The sequence below is a fragment of the Choloepus didactylus genome, chromosome 16 (genome assembly GCF_015220235.1).
Source record: "Choloepus didactylus isolate mChoDid1 chromosome 16, mChoDid1.pri, whole genome shotgun sequence".
In the NCBI taxonomy this organism is placed as follows: Eukaryota; Metazoa; Chordata; class Mammalia; order Pilosa; family Megalonychidae; genus Choloepus; species Choloepus didactylus.
Window position 1 is genome coordinate 29359847 of NC_051322.1, and position 18758 is coordinate 29378604.

An 18758-nucleotide genomic window follows, 5' to 3' on the forward strand; every position below is an offset into this window, starting at 1 on the left:
TTGTAAGCTCTTACGGCAGTCACATCTATTCATGAATTGTAGTAGTTATCTCTAAATTCTTAGATGCTGAGCTCTTTGTGTGTAACCTGGTCGGTCCCTCTAACTTCGGGTATCTGTATGACACCTGAGACTCAGAGCCAGAGTTCAGCAGCTATGAATGTCAGCATTACCCCATATAGCAAATGTTTAAAAAAAGCTGAGAAAGAGCTCAGACTTCAATTAGAGATGTGAACAAAATGGACTTAATCAGAACTAAGGTAAACCTGACTAAAGGGTAAAGGACGATTACTGTGTTTTAAAACCTCAACTTCTGTGTGAGACCAAAGGAAAAGATGTTTATCTGGTGCAAAATCTCTACTTTCTGTAGCATGCTATGTAATTTAACTTGTATGGTCAGTTTATTGAAACACCATAATTACATGGAACCTTGAATAGGGGGTGAGAGCTGGTTGGTTTATACAGGTTAGCATGAAACCCCGATATATCCCAGAGTAATTTGAGCAGAAAGTAAGGGTAGTATTTGCAAAGTCCCCTTGAGGGCCTGGGGAAAATGTGGAAATATTAAACTTCCCCACCTGGGGAATTCCTGATATTCTCGCAAGCACTGGAGACTACCGTTGTAGTAGGACAAGTCCTCGATCTTGGGGATTGCCCTTATTAAGCTTGTTACTGCAAAGGAAAGGCTAAGCCTACTTATAATGGTGCCTAAGGGTCACCCCCAGAGAACCTCTTTTGTTGCTCAGATGTATCCTGTCTCTCTCTAAGCCCACTCAGCTGGTAAACTCACTGCCCTCCCCCCATGTGGGACCTGACTCTCAGGGGTGTGAATCTCTCTGGCAACATGGGACTTGACTCCTGGGGATAAGTCTGGACCTGGCATCATGGGATAAAAAAGCCTTCCTGACCAAAAGGGGGAAGAGAAATGAAACAAAATAAAATTTCAGTGGTTGAGAGATCTCAAATGGAGTCGAGAGGTCATTCTGGAAGTTATTCTTATGCATAATCTAGATATCCTTTTTTAGTTTTTAGTGTAGGGGAATAACTAGAAGAAAATACCTGAAACTGTTGAACCCTTGATTCTTGAAGACGATAATATAACTAAATAGCTTATACAGTGCTACTGTGTGATTGTGAAAACTCTGTGGCTCACACTCCCTTTATGCAGTGTATGGACAAATGAGTAGAAAAAAAGGGGTACAAAAAGTAAATGAATAATGGGGGGAGGGGAGGAGTATGAGGTGTTTCGGATGTTTTTTTTTTCTTTTTACTTTTTCTTTTTATTCTTATTTTTTGGAGTAATGAAAATGCAAAAAATTGATTGTGGTAATGAATGCACAACCATGTGATGATACTGTGAACAACTGATTGTACACTTTGAATGATTGTATGGTATGTGAACAGATCTCAATAAAATTGCATTAAAAAGATAAAAACTGTCTGACTTAATAAAAACAAAACCCTTTTATAAGCTGCTTACAAGAGTCATGCCTAAAATAAAAAGATAGAGAAAGGTTAAAAGTATGGAAAAGATACAACAATCACACAACTTAAAGCAAGTTGGGGCAGCACTATTAATATCAAGAAAAAACAAATTTAAAGGCAAGAAGCATCATTACAGATAAAGAGTATTTCATAACAATAAAAGTTTAGATTCGGGGGCAAGATGGCAGACTGGTGAGCTGTATGTTTTAGTTACTCCTCCAGGAAAGTAGGTAAAAAGCCAGGAACTGCGTGGACTGGACACCACAGAGCAATCTGTCTTTGGGCATACTTCATACAACACTCATGAAAACGTGGAACTGCTGAGATCAGCGAAATCTGTAAGTTTTTGCGGCCAGGGGACCCGCGCCCCTCCCTGCCAGGCTCAGTCCCGGGGGAGGAGGGGCTGTCAGCTCCAGGAAGGAGAAGGGAGAATTGCAGTGGCTGCTCTTACCGGAAACTCATTCTACTGATTCAAACTCCAACCATAGATAGACTGAGGCCAGACACCAGAGACTCTGAGAGCAGCCAGCCCAGCAGAGAGGAGACAGGCATAGAAAAAAAAACAACACGAAAAACTCCAAAATAAAAGCAGAGGATTTTTGGAGTTCTGGTGAACACAGAAAGGGGAAGGGCGGAGATCAGGCCTTGAGGCGCATATGCAAATCCCGAAGCAAGGCTGATCTCTCTGCCCTGGGCACTTTTCCTTAATGGCCCTGGTTGCTTTGTCTATTAGCATTTCAATAACCCATTAGACCTCTGAGGAGGGCCGTTTTTTTTTTTTTTTTTTTAAATCCTTTTTGCTTTTTCTAAAACAATTACTCTAAGAAGCTCAATACAGAAAGCTTCAAAGAATTGAAATTTGGGCACATCAAGTCAAGAGCAGAACTAAGAGAGCTCTGAGACAAAAGGCAATAATCCAGTGGCTGAGAAAATTCACTAAACAACACAACTTCCCAAGAAAAGGGGGGTGTCCGCTCACAGCCACCATCCTGGTGGACAGGAAACACTCCTGCCCATCGCCAGCCCCATAGCCCAGAGCTGCCCCAGACAACCCAGTGTGACGGAAGTGCTTCAAATAACAGGCACACACCACAAAACTGGGCGTGGACATTAGCCTTCCCTGCAACCTCAGCTGAATGTCCCAGAGCTGGGAAGGGGGAGCAGTGTGAATTAACAGAGCCCCATTCAGCCATCATTTGAGCAGACTGGGAGCCTCCCAACACAGCCCAGCAGCCCAGAACTGCCCTGGGGGGACGGCACTCACCTGCGACATAGCACAGTCATCCCTCAACAGAGGACCCGGGGTGCACAGCCTGGAAGAGGGGCCCACTTGCAAGTCTCAGGAGCCATACGCCAATACCAAAGACTTGTGGGTCAGTGGCAGAGACAAACTGTGGCAGGACTGAACTGAAGGATTAGACTATTGCAGTAGCTTTAAAACTCTAGGATCATCAGGGAGATTTGATTGTTAGGGCCACCCCCCCTCCCCGACTGCCCAGAAACACGCCCCACATACAGGGCAGGCAACACCAACTACACACGCAAGCTTGGGACACCAATTGGGCCCCACAAGACTCACTCCCCCACTCACCAAAAAGGCTAAGCAGGGGAGATCTGGCTTGTGGAGAACAGGTGGCTCGTGGACGCCACCTGCTGGTTAGTTAGAGAAAGTGTACTCCACGAAGCTGTAGATCTGATAAATTAGAGATAAGGACTTCAACTGGTCTACAAACCCTAAAAGAACCCTATCAAGGTCAGCAAATGCCACGAGGCCAAAAACAACAGAAAATTATAAAGCATATGAAAAAACCAGACGATATGGATAACCCAAGCCCAAGCACCCAAATCAAAAGACCAGAAGAGACACACCTAGAGCAGCTACTCAAAGAACTAAAGATGAACAATGAGACCCTAGTACGGGATATGAAGGAAATCAAGAAGACCCTAGAAGAGCATAAAGAAGACATTGCAAGACTAAATAAAAAAATGGATGATCTTATGGAAATTAAAGAAACTGTTGACCAAATTAAAAAGATTCTGGACACTCATAGTACAAGACTAGAGGAAGTTGAACAACGAATCAATGACCTGGAAGATGACAGAATGGAAAATGAAAACATAAAAGAAAGAATGGGGAAAAAAATTGAAAAACTCGAAATGGACCTCAGGGATATGATAGATAATATGAAACGTCCGAATATAAGACTCATTGGTGTCCCAGAAGGGGAAGAAAAGGGTAAAGGTCTAGGAAGAGTATTCAAAGAAATTGTTGGGGAAAACTTCCCAAATCTTCTAAACAACATAAATACACAAATCATAAATGCTCAGCGAACTCCAAATAGAATAAATCCAAAAAAACCCACTCCGAGACATATACTGATCACACTGTCAAACATAGAAGAGAAGGAGCAAGTTCTGAAAGCAGCAAGAGAAAAGCAATTCACCACATACAAAGGAAACAGCATAAGACTAAGTAGTGACTACTCAGCAGCCACCATGGAGGCGAGAAGGCAGTGGCACGATATATTTAAAATTCTGAGTGAGAGGAATTTCCAGCCAAGAATACTTTATCCAGCAAAGCTCTCCTTCAAATTTGAGGGAGAGCTTAAATTTTTCACAGACAAACAAATGCTGAGAGAATTTGCTAACAAGAGACCTGCCCTACTGGAGATACTAAAGGGAGCCCTACAGACAGAGAAACAAAGACAGGACAGAGAGACTTGGAGAAAGGTTCAGTACTAAAGAGATTCGGTATGGGTACAATAAAGGATATTAATAGAGAGAGGGAAAAATATGGCAAACATAATCCAAAGGATAAGATGGCCGATTCAAGAAATGCCTTCACGGTTTTAACGTTGAATGTAAATGGATTAAACTCCCCAATTAAAAGATATAGATTCGCAGAATGGATCAAAAAAAATGAACCATCAATATGTTGCATACAAGAGACCCATCTTAGACACAGGGACACAAAGAAACTGAAAGTGAAAGGATGGAAAAAAATATTTCATGCAAGCTACAGCCAAAAGAAAGCAGGTGTAGCAATATTAATCTCAGATAAAATAGACTTCAAATGCAGGGATGTTTTGAGAGACAAAGAAGGCCACTACATACTAATAAAAGGGGCAATTCAGCAAGAAGAAATAACAATCGTAAACGTCTATGCACCCAATCAAGGTGCCACAAAATACATGAGAGAAACATTGGCAAAACTAAAGGAAGCAATTGATGTTTCCACAATAATTGTGGGAGACTTCAACACATCACTCTCTCCTATAGATAGATCAACCAGACAGAAGACCAATAAGGAAATTGAAAACCTAAACAATCTGATAAATGAATTAGATTTAACAGACATCTACAGGACATTACATCCCAAATCACCAGGATACACATACTTTTCTAGTGCTCACGGAACTTTCTCCAGAATAGATCATATGCTGGGACATAAAACAAGCCTCAATAAATTTAAAAAGATTGAAATTATTCAAAGCACATTCTCTGACCACAATGGAATACAATTAGAAGTCAATAACCATCAGAGACTTAGAAAATTCACAAATACCTGGAGGTTAAACAACACACTCCTAAACAATCAGTGGGTTAAAGAAGAAATAGCAAGAGAAATTGCTAAATATATAGAGACGAATGAAAATGAGAACACAACATACCAAAACCTATGGGATGCAGCAAAAGCAGTGCTAAGGGGGAAATTTATAGCACTAAACGCATATATTAAAAAGGAAGAAAGAGCCAAAATCAAAGAACTAATGGATCAACTGAAGAAGCTAGAAAATGAACAGCAAACCAATCCTAAACCAAGTACAAGAAAAGAAATAACAAGGATTAAAGCAGAAATAAATGAAATAGAGAACAAAAAAACAATAGAAAGGATAAATATCACCAAAAGTTGGTTCTTTGAGAAGATCAACAAGATTGACAAGCCCCTAGCTAGACTGACAAAATCAAAAAGAGAGAAGACCCATATAAACAAAATAATGAATGAAAAAGGTGACATAACTGCAGATCCTGAAGAAATTAAAAAAATTATAAGAGGATATTATGAACAACTGTATGGCAACAAACTGGATAATGTAGAAGAAATGGACAATTTCCTGGAAACATATGAACAACCTAGACTGACCAGAGAAGAAATAGAAGACCTCAACCAACCCATCACAAGCAAAGAGATCCAATCAGTCATCAAAAATCTTCCCACAAATAAATGCCCAGGGCCAGATGGCTTCACAGGGGAATTCTACCAAACTTTCCAGAAAGAACTGACACCAATCTTACTCAAACTCTTTCAAAACATTGAAAAAAATGGAACACTACCTAATTCATTTTATGAAGCTAACATCAATCTAATACCAAAACCAGGCAAAGATGCTACAAAAAAGGAAAACTACCGGCCAATCTCCCTAATGAATATAGATGCAAAAATCCTCAACAAAATACTTGCAAATCGAATCCAAAGACACATTAAAAAAATCATACACCATGACCAAGTGGGGTTCATTCCAGGCATGCAAGGATGGTTCAACATAAGAAAAACAATCAATGTATTACAACACATTAAAAACTCGAAAGGGAAAAATCAATTGATCATCTCAATAGATGCTGAAAAAGCATTTGACAAAATCCAACATCCGTTTTTGATAAAAACACTTCAAAAGGTAGGAATTGAAGGAAACTTCCTCAACATGATAAAGAGCATATATGAAAAACCCACAGCCAGCATAGTACTCAATGGTGAGAGACTGAAAGCCTTCCCTCTAAGATCAGGAACAAGACAAGGATGCCCGCTGTCACCACTGTTATTCAACATTGTGCTGGAAGTGCTAGCCAGGGCAATCCGGCAAGACAAAGAAATAAAAGGCATCCAAATTGGAAAAGAAGAAGTAAAACTGTCATTGTTTGCAGATGATATGATCTTATATCTAGAAAACCCTGAGAAATCAACGATACACCTACTAGAGCTAATAAACAAATTTAGCAAAGTAGCGGGATACAAGATTAATGCACATAAGTCAGTAATGTTTCTATATGCTAGAAATGAACAAACTGAAGAGACACTCAAGAAAAAGATACCATTTTCAATAGCAACTAAAAAAATCAAGTACCTAGGAATAAACTTAACCAAAGATGTAAAAGACCTATACAAAGAAAACTACATAACTCTACTAAAAGAAATAGAAGGGGACCTTAAAAGATGGAAAAATATTCCATGTTCATGGATAGGAAGGCTAAATGTCATTAAGATGTCAATTCTACCCAAACTCATCTACAGATTCAATGCAATCCCAATCAAAATTCCAACAACCTACTTTGCAGACTTGGAAAAGCTAGTTATCAAATTTATTTGGAAAGGGAAGATGCCTCGAATTGCTAAAGACACTTTAAAAAAGAAAAACGAAGTGGGAGGACTTACACTCCCTGACTTTGAAGCTTATTATAAAGCCACAGTTGCCAAAACAGCATGGTACTGGCACAAAGATAGACATATAGATCAATGGAATCGAATTGAGAATTCAGAGATAGACCCTCAGATCTATGGCCGACTGATCTTTGATAAGGCCCCCAAAGTCACCGAACTGAGCCATAATGGTCTTTTCAACAAATGGGGCTGGGAGAGTTGGATATCCATATCCAAAAGAATGAAAGAGGACCCCTACCTCACCCCCTACACAAAAATTAACTCAAAATGGACCAAAGATCTCAATATAAAAGAAAGTACCATTAAACTCCTAGAAGATAATGTAGGAAAACATCTTCAAGACCTTGTATTAGGAGGCCACTTCCTAGACTTTACACCCAAAGCACAAGCAACAAAAGAGAAAATAGATAAATGGGAACTCCTCAAGCTTAGAAGTTTCTGCACCTCAAAGGAATTTCTCAAAAAGGTAAAGAGGCAGCCAACTCAATGGGAAAAAATTTTTGGAAACCATGTATCTGACAAAAGACTGATATCTTGCATATACAAAGAAATCCTACAACTCAATGACAATAGCACAGACAGCCCAATTATAAAATGGGCAAAAGATATGAAAAGACAGTTCTCTGAAGAGGAAATACAAATGTCCAAGAAACACATGAAAAAATGTTCAGCTTCACTAGCTATTAGAGAGATGCAAATTAAGACCACAATGAGATACCATCTAACACCGGTTAGAATGGCTGCCATTAAACAAACAGGAAACTACAAATGCTGGAGGGGATGTGGAGAAATTGGAACTCTTATTCATTGTTGGTGGGACTGCGTAATGGTTCAGCCACTCTGGAAGTCAGTCTGGCAGTTCCTTAGAAAACTAGATATAGAGCTACCATTCGATCCAGCGATTGCACTTCTCGGGATATACCCGGAAGATCGGAAAGCAGTGACACGAACAGATATCTGCACGCCAATGTTCATAGCAGCATTATTCACAATTGCCAAGAGATGGAAACAACCCAAATGTCCATCAACAGATGAGTGGATAAATAAAATGTGGTATATACACACGATGGAATACTACGCGGCAGTAAGAAGGAACTATCTGGTGAAACATATGACAACATGGATGAACCTTGAAGACATAATGCTGAGCGAAATAAGCCAGGCACAAAAAGAGAAATATTATATGCTACCACTAATGTGAACTTTGAAAAATGTAAAACAAATGGTTTATAATGTAGAATGTAGGGGAACTAGCAGTAGAGAGCAATTAAGGAAGGGGGGAACAATAATCCAAGAAGAACAGATAAGCTATTTAACGTTCTGGGGATGCCCAGAAATGACTATGGTCTGTTAATTTCTGATGGATGTAGTAGGAACAAGTTCACTGAAATGTTGCTATAGTATGTAACTTTCTTGGGGTAAAGTAGGAACATGTTGGAAGTTAAGCAGTTATCTTAGGTTAGTTGTCTTTTTCTTACTCCCTTGCTATGGTCTCTTTGAAATGTTCTTTTATTGTATGTTTGTTTTCTTTCTAACTTTTTTTTCATACAGTTGATTTGAAAAAAGAAGGGAAAGTTAAAAAAAAAAAAAAAGAAAAAAGACAAACAAGGATAAAAAAAAAAAAAAAAAAAAAAAAAAAAAAAAAAAAAACGATGTAGTGCCCCCTTGAGGAGCCTGTGGAGAATGCAGGGGTATTCGCCTACCCCACCTCCATGGTTGCTAACATGACCACAGACATAGGGGACTGGTGGTTTGATGGGTTGAGCCCTCTACCATAAGTTTTACCCTTGGGAAGACGGTTGCTGCAAAGGAGAGGCTAGGCCTCCCTGTATTTGTGCCTAAGAGTCTCCTCCTGAATGCCTCTTTGTTGCTCAGATGTGGCCCTCTCTCTCTGGCTAAGCCAACTTGAAAGGTGAAATCACTGCCCTCCCCCCTACGTGGGATCAGACACCCAGGGAAGTGAATCTCCCTGGCAACGTGGAATATGACTCCCGGGGAGGAATGTAGACCCGGCATCGTGGGATGGAGAACATCTTCTTGACCAAAAGGGGGATGTGAAAGGAAATGAAATAAGCTTCAGTGGCAGAGAGATTCCAAAACGAGCCGAGAGATCACTCTGGTGGGCACTCTTACGCACACTTTAGACAACCTTTTTTAGGTTCTAAAGAATTGGGGTAGCTGGTGGTGGATACCTGAAACTATTAAACTACAACCCAGAACCCATGAATCTCGAAGACAGTTGTATAAAAATGTAGCTTATGAGGGGTGACAGTGGGATTGGGAATGCCATAAGGACCAAACTCCACTTTGTCTAGTTTATGGATCGATGTGTAGAAAAATAGGGGAAGCAAACAAACAGACAAAGGTACCTAGTGTTCTTTTTTACTTCAATTGCTCTTTTTCACTCTAATTATTATTCTTGTTATTTTTGTGTGTGTGCTAATGAAGGTGTCAGGGATTGATTTAGGTGATGAATGTACAACTATGTAATGGTACTGTAAACAATCGAAAGTACAATTTGTTTTGTATGACTGCGTGGTATGTGAATATATCTCAATAAAATGATGATTAAAAAAAAAAAAAAAAAAAAAAGTTTAGATTCACCAGGAAGTTCTAACAATTCTAAATTTGTGTGTACATAAAACACTCTCAAAAACATATAAAGCAAAAATTGACAGAATTAAAAGAAAAAACAGACAAATACATACTGATTCTTAGGCAACAGTAACACATTTATCCCATAAATTATGGAGGAAAAAATTTGAAAAGGCACCCCATGAGCTGGAGAAATTGACTCAAAATGACCAACACTGGGACATATTCTAATAAAATACTGGACTTTAAAGAAAAAGGAAAAAAATCCTTGGACACCCAGGCCAAAAAAAAAGTAACTTATAAGGGATAGAACATTTGACTGTGAAAAAAAAACTTCTTGACAGCAACACTTTATGCCAGTGAGATATTTAAGATACTCAAGGAAGGAGAAATTTTTTATCCCAGCCAAACTGATTTTTAAATATAAATGTTGCAGACAAACATGCAAAAATTCAGCAAATACTCTATAGCCTTTCTTAGGAAACTACTGGAGAATGAAGTTTAGACAACTAAACTGACAACACGTGAGTCTGTGTATGTAAGACTTTATGAAAGATATAAAAGAGACAGTAATACATGCAATAACCATATGCTCCATAGAATAAAAAGAAGAGGAAGTGGAGGAGGAAGTAGAATGAGATGAGATTAAATACACAAATAATCTCTCTGTTTTAAGGAACCAAATTTTGGCAGTAGTGTACCATTTCCCACTTTAAAAAAACAAGTGCTGATCAACATGGCAACACAAGACATCCCCTGAAAAAGCCTCACCAGAGATTCAGCGAAAGAAAAGAACAAATGAGAGAAAGAGGGGGAGAGAGAGAGAGAGAGAGAAGGAAGGAAGGAAGGATGGAAGGAAGAAAGGAAGGAAGGAAGGAAGGAAGGAAGGAAGGAAGGAAGGAAGGAAGGAAGGAAGGAAAGGGAAGATCTCACTTGCTTAAAACTCTGGAGGAAGGTAGAGTCTGGAGAAGGATTCCAGAAATGGTGAATCCAAGAGAAAAATATCAGGTAGCAAACTTCTGTTTCAGACTGGCCAATCTCTTCCCTCTCCCTCACTCGGTCCTAGGCAGCTTGGGAAGTGCACAGAAGCAGCAGCCAGGATCCTCCCACCTTCCACCGGGGACAAAGACTATAAAAACACAGCAGTGAATTAGATCCCCATGCACATGCAGACACAGGGACCCAAGACCACAGAGTCCCAGGGCAGAACACAAGCCACTGAGGAGTGCTGAATACAAAACGGCCCCAAAGAGGAACTTCGAAAATGAAGGATTAGAGAGGGAGTGGCAGAACCTACTTCTCTCCCAAAGGCAGTGAGTAGCCAGGCAGAAACTGTCCACATCAACTGGCTGGGGATCTGGGGGACAGGGGAGGTCAGTACAACCCCCAGGGAAGTGCAGAAGGAAGAGACTGAGAAACTATTGTCAGAGACTGTGAGTAATTCCATCTGTGGCTCCTGGTGCCCATCCCCAACCATTGAGGGAAGCAGCAGTGGACAGCCTGACACTTGCCTGGGGGTGGCTGTGGATGGGGATGGCTATGAGAGTCCTCCACCCCAAGCATAGAGAGGGACACAGCCCAGTACTGAGCCAGATATTGGCCAGGAAAGTGAGAACACAAGATTACTGCAGTAGCAGCCCTTCCCAGTCAGACATCATCAAATGCCACTATTTAAACTGTTTCAGAGGTATAATTGCAGGGGAATAGGTAGCTGAAGAGCATCATCTTCTTGACAGGCTGGAAAGTACAGCAAAATGGACTTTTTGGAGTCTTCCCAGACCCTATCCTAGGGCATACTGGACTTGGTCTACATTTCCTGCATGGGTACCCAGCCCTGTTTTGGCTGGGAAATACTGACAATCCAACTGAGCCTTAATAACAGCTTTAATAAACAAAGAGGCTTAATAAAAACCCAAGCAACAACAAAACCCTGGACAAAAGAGAGAAACCAACCTTCATGATAAACCCATCAAGATAATCAGATGACCAGATATCAGCCTACTAATGTGGCCCAAAGGAACAAATTAAAATGTTGGAGGAGGTGGGACAAGATGGCAGCATAGGGAAGTGTGGAATTTAATTAGTCCTCTAGAACAGTTAGTAAATATCCAGGAACTACCTAGAATAACTGTTTGGGGGAACATCTGTGACCACTTGTACACATTGTACACCAGACTGAAACAGGTGGAAGGGCCAAGACCACAGCACAAAACTGTAAGTAAAGCTCCCAAACTGCAGAAGTGGGTGTCCCTCCCCCACTGGATGGCAGGCTTAGTTGGAACACTTTCCTGTGGGAAAAGGAAGCAGTCTCTACTAGAAGCAAGAGTAGATAGCTCAACCAAACTCCAGTTATGGTTTAACTAACAAATTTGAACTACAAAATACAAGCTATGAACACACAAAAACCCAGAGCAAGCAGGAAAGGAACTCTGAGTTCTCTACTGGTAGAGGGGAGGCAGAGCAGATGGAAAAAATAATAATAAAATAAATAAATAAAAACAGAGGCTTTTGGAGCTGGCTGCTCTCAGAATACTGGAAAAGGGCTGTGCCCCCAAAAAAGGAGAACATAAATCTGGGTAACAACTCTGGCTCCTGACTGGCAAACCTTGGGGGCCAAAGGCTGGCTCTGAAAAGAGGATTTTTTTTTTCTATTTCTAAACTATTCTAAGTAGCTAATCAGAGAAAGCCTCAAGCATTTTCAACTGTCAGCACTGACCCAAGTAAGGGTGGAATTAAGATAGGTCTGAGAGGCAAAGTAAGGAGTCAAGTGGAGGAGGTAATTCCCTAAAGGGCATATCTTCCCCAAGAAAAGGGGGTGGGTGGGGCTGTATTCAAGTGGCAACCCTCATTCAGAGAATTCAGACACCAGGAGCTGGAAAAAAAAAAAAACAGAAACAGCTTAAGCTTGCCTTCCACCTCCACCTCTGTCTCAACCAGGCTCGTGGCAGGGACAGGGCTTGCTGAGAATTAAAGGCAACACATCGCTTTATGGCAGTGGGGAGCTGTAGACTGACAAGTGCCACCTGCTGAGCAAGATAGGAAAAGCACAGTCTAGAAGCCTCACAGGGTCTGCTGGGTCTCATCCTCAGGGTAACTCGATACCGATTACACTCTCATCCTAAGACCTGGGCCTCTCTGGTTGGTGAAAATCAGATTGGAGCCAATTATATCTGAGTAGACCCTCCTCAAAAAAATGGGGGTGGAGTGAGGGGGGTGGTTCATATAGACAGGGCAAGAACCAGAATAACAAGGGCTGAAAAATTCTGATCAGTTTAACATAAGCTATGCCAGATGTCCAGAATAAGTTGAACTGAATGCAAAAGGACAGATAGAGAACAAAGCTAACCAGCAAGAAAACCCTAGGTAAAAGAGTGAAAATGACCTCTAGAGTAAACTAATCAGGGAAACAAGATGCCCAGACAGCAACAAAAAATTACAAGACACACTAGGAAAAACAAAGATATGGCCCAAAGGAACAAGCTAACACTTCAAAAAAAAAAAAAAAAAAAAAAAAAACAGGAGTTGAAAAAGTTAAAGATGTTCAAACAAAACTGCTAAATCAATTCAAAAATAAAACTAACAAGTTGAGGGAATATATGGCAAAAGAGATGAAGGCTATAAAGAAGACACTGGGCAAACATAAGTAAGAACTTGAAAGTTTGACAAAAATGGTAGAACTTATGGGAATGAAAGGCACAACAGAAGAGATGAAAAAACAAGAGAGACGTAGAACAGCAGATTTGAAAAGGCAGAAGAAATGATTAGTGAACTAGAGAACAGGACATCTGAAATCCTACAACAAAAGAACAGCTAGGGAAAGGAATGGAAAAATATGAACAGAGTCACAGGGAATTGAATGACAACACGAAGCACATGAATATTTGTGTCATGGGTGTCCCATAATGAGAAGAGAAGGGAAAGGGAGCAGAAAGAATAAAGGAGGAAATAATCACTGAAAATTTCCCATCTCTTACAAAAGACATAAAATTACAGATCCAAGAAGCACAGCATACTCCAAACAGAATAGATTTGAATAGACCTACCTCAAGACACTTATTAGTAAGACTTCCAAATGTCAAACACAAAGAGAGAATTCTGAAAGCAGCAGGAGAAGTGATCCATTACATACATGGGAAGCTCAATAAGACTATGTGTTGACTTCTCAGCAGAAACCATGGAGGCAAGAAGGCAATAGTATGATATATTTAAAATACTGGAAGAGAAAAACTGCCAACCACGGATTCTATATCTGGCTAAACTGTCCTTCAAAAATGTGGGGGAATTTAAAATATTTCAGATAGAGTTTGTGAAAAAAGAGACCTGCTCTAAAAGAAATTTTAATATTTGGGAGCACTACAGGCAAATAGGGAAAGACAGGAGAGAGAGGTTTGGGGAAGAGTGTAGAAATGAAGACTTCCAGTAAGGGTAAAAAGAGAGAGAGAAATCTGAGAGTTAAAATTGTGAACACAGGTTATCAGGATATTGAAAGAGAGTGGAGATCAGGCACTTGATGCCAAAGGAGGACAGAATGTTCAAAAGGATTGATTACATAGATCCAGACATGGATAACACAATACATTGTGATAGTAGCACAATATTGTAAGTAAACTAAAAGATGACTGTGAGTACAGTTGGAAGATGAAGGCTAGGGGCAGGTATGATACCAGAAGGAAAGCCAGAAGATAGACTGGAACTGTATAACTTAGCAAAACCTAGACTGGATAACGATGGTGATTACACATACAAATATAAGAATGTTCTCACATGGAGAACAAATGAATGTCAACTATTCAAGGTGTCAAAAATGGGATGGTATATGGAAAAATACATTCAATGCAAATTAGAGTCTATACTTAACAGTAGCATTGTAATATAGTTCCATATAATGTAACAAAGGCAATATACAAAAACTAAATGTCAGTAAGGGCGGGATATAAGGGAGGGGTTTGGGATTCTTGGTGTTATTATTTCTCCTTTCATTTATTTTTTATTCTTCACTTTTTTTCCCTCTTCTTCTTTCTTTGTGGAAGAAATGGAAATGTCCTTATATAGATTGTTGTGGTGAATGCTTACCTATGTGACTATACCAGGAACCATTGATTGTTTACTTCGCATGGATTGTATGGTATGTTAATAAAACTTTTTAAAAAAAAACAGAAAGATACAAGTGCTGGAGAAAATGTTGAGAGAGGGAAATACCTATTCACTGTTGGTAGAGAAGTATAATGGTGATGCCCCTCTGGAGGGCACAGTGGTGGTTCCACAGGACGCTAAGTGTAGGTTTCCCGTATGTTCCGGTTCTCTAATGCTGCCCTTTTGCAAAACACCAGAAATGGATTGGCTTTAATAAAGGGGGTTTATTTGGTTACAAAGTTACTGTCTTAAGGCCACAAGTGTCCAAGGCAAGGCATCAACAAAGGGTACCTTCACTGGAGAAAGGCCATTGGCATCTGGAAAACCTCTATTAGCTGGGAAGGCATGTGACTAGTGTCTGCTTGCTCCCAGGTTGTATTTCAAAATGGTGTTCTCCAAAGTGTTGCTCTCAGGGCATTTTGTCCTCTCTTAGCTGCAGCTGCTCTGTGTCTGGGCCTGTGTGGCTCTTTTTAAAGTACTCCAGTGATCCAATAAAGACCCACCCTGAATGGGTGGGGCAACACCTCCCTGGAAATTATCCAGTCAAACATTTCACTCACAATTGATTGAATCACATCTCTATGGAAACAATCAAAGAATTCCAATCTAATCAACACTAATACCTCTCCCCCCAAAAGACTGCATAAAAGATAAGGGCATTTTGGGGGACATAATACATCCAAACTGGCACACCATGTGACCCTGCAATCCTATCATTAGGCATATACTTGGAAAAACTGAAAGCAGGGACATGAGTGGACATTTGCACACTGGTCTATATGGTGGAAGTGGTTAAAATTTACAATGAATGGAGGTAGTCTAAGGGTACATCAACTGATGAACAAAAGGGTTATGTTGGTGTATACACACTATGGAATACTGAGCAGAAACAAGAGGAATGAAGTTGTGAAGCAAGCAACTAGGTGGATGAATCCTGAGGGCAGTATTTTTAGAGAAATTAAGCCAGAAATAAAAAGACTTATTATTATAATACCTCACTAATATGGACTAACTATAATGTGCAAACTCTGAAAATTGAATCTGAAAGCACAGGTTATCAGGGGAAGGCTGATAAAGGTTCCTACATTGTAAGCTCTTACATCAGTCACATCTGTTCCTGAGGTGTTATGATTATTTCCTTTTTTATATAATGCATTTTTTACTGTAAAGTTTAACATATATACATAACAGTCATAATTTCAAAGTACAATTTAAAAAGTAGGCATTTCAACTTCAAACTCTTTAGGTCAAGTAGGCATTTCCAATTCCTCACTGCCAGGGCCAGGCTCATTCCTGGGAGTCATGTCCCATGTCACCAGGGAAATTCTCTCCCCTGGGAGTCATAACCCTCGCACATGTGGGGGGGGGGGGGGGTTAATGAATTTATTTACCAAGTTGGACTTAGAGAAAGGCCACATCTGAGCAACAAAAGAGATTCCTTGGAGGGCAATCTTAGGCAAAATTATAGGAGGACTCACCTCCCATTTACAACCCTAAATTTCACAACAGCAAGCCTCAAGTCAAGGCCTTGATTTATTAATTAGTGGGTTCCTAATTTCACCTAATATATATTCTATCCAAAGATAAATGGTCAGTTTCTTACATAATCTTTACTTAGTTGTACAATCGTCATCACTCCTAACTTTAAACAATTAACATAACATAGTATATCCCAGAGCTCTTATCAGCTGCTAATTATTCATCCTTACTATTAGTGTGGTTTTGATAAGATATTCCTATTAAATACAGCTTTTAATATGTAATGGGTAGTTTTTCCTTATCACTCTGCTGTTAACCCTCTGCACTAGTATCATACCTTATAAGTATATCATGCTAACATTTAGGTTTATGGTGCTACTCTATGGGTTACATGTCTTTAAATAACCATTTATGAACATGTTCACCTTCAATGCATCACTGATACTTATAATACTATTAACAAACCATAGTCACACCTGACCAGTCCCATACCATTAAGTTCACCCTCATTATCTTACCTGTACAAATTAGCTTATCTTTCCCCCTTCACTAGCTTATGGCTATCTCCAGGTCCATTATATTCTATATTATAAGACACTTATTTTACATTTTTCAGAGAGTTCATATTAGTGGTAACATACAATATCTCTCCTTTTGTGTCTGACTTATTTCACTCAGCATTATGTCTTCATGGTTCATCTATGTTGTCATATGTTTCACGACCTCATTCTTTCTTACTGCTGCATAGTATCCCATTGTATGTATATACAACATTTTGTTTATACATGAATCTGTTGAAGGACATTTGGATTGTTTCCATCTTTTGGCAATTGTGAACAATACCACTATAAACACTGGTATGCAAACATCTGTTCATGTCACTGCTTTCAGATCTTCTGGGTATATACCAAGAAGTGAAATTGCTGGATCGTAGGTGTTCCAGTTTGCTAATGCTGCTGGAATGCAAAACACCAGAAATGGATTGACTTTTATAAAAGGGGGTTTATTTGGTTACACAGTTACAGTCTTAAGACCATAAAGTGTCCAAGGTAACGCATCGACAACTGGATACCTTCACTGGAGGATAGCCAATGGTGTCCAGAAAACCTCTCAGCTGGGAAGGCATGTGGCTGGTGTCTGCTTGCTCACACGTTGAGTTTCAAAATGGCTTTCTCCCAGAACGTTCCTCTCTAGGCCACAGATCCTCTACAAAATGTCACTCTCAGTTGCTCTTGGGGCGTTTGTCCTCTCTTAGCTTCTCCAGAACAAAATTCTGTTTTCAAAGGCTGTCTCCAAAATGTCTCTATAAGCTGCAGCTTCTCTCTCAGCTCCTGTGCGTTCTTCAAAGTGTCCCTCTTGGCTGTAGCAAGCTCGCTCTTTCTGTCTGAGCTTTTATAGGGCTCCAGTGAACTAATCAAAGCTCATGCTGAAAGGGCGGGGCCACACCTCCATGGAAATTATCTAATCAAAGTTATCATCTACAGTTGGGTGGGTCACATCTCCATGGAAACAATCAAAGAATTACAATCTAATCAACATTAATATGTCTGTCCACACAAGACTGCATCAAAGATAATGGTGTTTTGGGGGACATGATACATTCAAACTGGCACAGTAGGGTAACTCGATATCTAGTTTTCTGAGGAAATGCCAAACTGACTTCCAGAGTGGCTGTACCATTACACAGCCCCACCAGCAATGAACAAGTGTTCCAATTTCTCCACATCCTCTCCAGCACTTGTAGTTTCCTGTTTGTTTAATGGTAGCCATTCTTATTGGTGTGAGATGATATCTCATTGTGGTCTTGATTTGCATCTCCCTAATGGCTAGTGAGGATGAACATTTTCTCATGTGTGTTTTTAGCCATTTATAGTCATTCTTCAGAGAATGTCTTTTCATATCTTTTACCCATTTTATAATTGGGTTGTTTGTATTACTGTCATTGAGCTGTAGGATTTCTTTATATATGCAAAATGTCAGTCTCTTATTAGATACATGGTTTCCAAATATTTTCTCCCATTGTGTTAGCCGCCTCTTCATCTTTTTGACAGTTTCCTTTGAGGTACAGAATCTTTTGATTTTGAGGAGTTCCCATTTGTCTATTTTTTATTTCACTGCTTCTGCTTTGGGTGTAAGGTCTAAGAAGCTAGCTTCTAATATTAGGCCTTGAAGATGTTTCCCTACATTAACTTCTAGGAGTTTTATGGTACTGTCTCTTATATTGAGGTCTTTAATCCACTATGAGTTAATTTTTGTATAGGGTGTAAAGTAGGAGTCCTCTTTCATTCTTTTGCATATGGATATCCAGTTCTCCCAGTCTCATTTGTTGAAGAGACTGTTCTGTCCCAGTTCAACAGATTTGGGGGCCTTATAAACAATCAGTTGACTGTAGATCTGGGGGTCTATTTCTGAACCCTCAATTTCATTCTATTGATCAATATGTCTATTTTTGTGCCAATACTTTGCTGTTTTAGCAAATGTGGCTTTATAGTACACTTCAAAGTCAGGAAGTGTAAGTCCTCCCACTTCGTTTTTCTTTTTTACAATGTTTTTAGCAATTCAAGGCCCCTTACCCTGCCCAATAAATTTGATAACTAGCTTCTCCAACTCTGCAAAGTAGGTTCTTGGAATT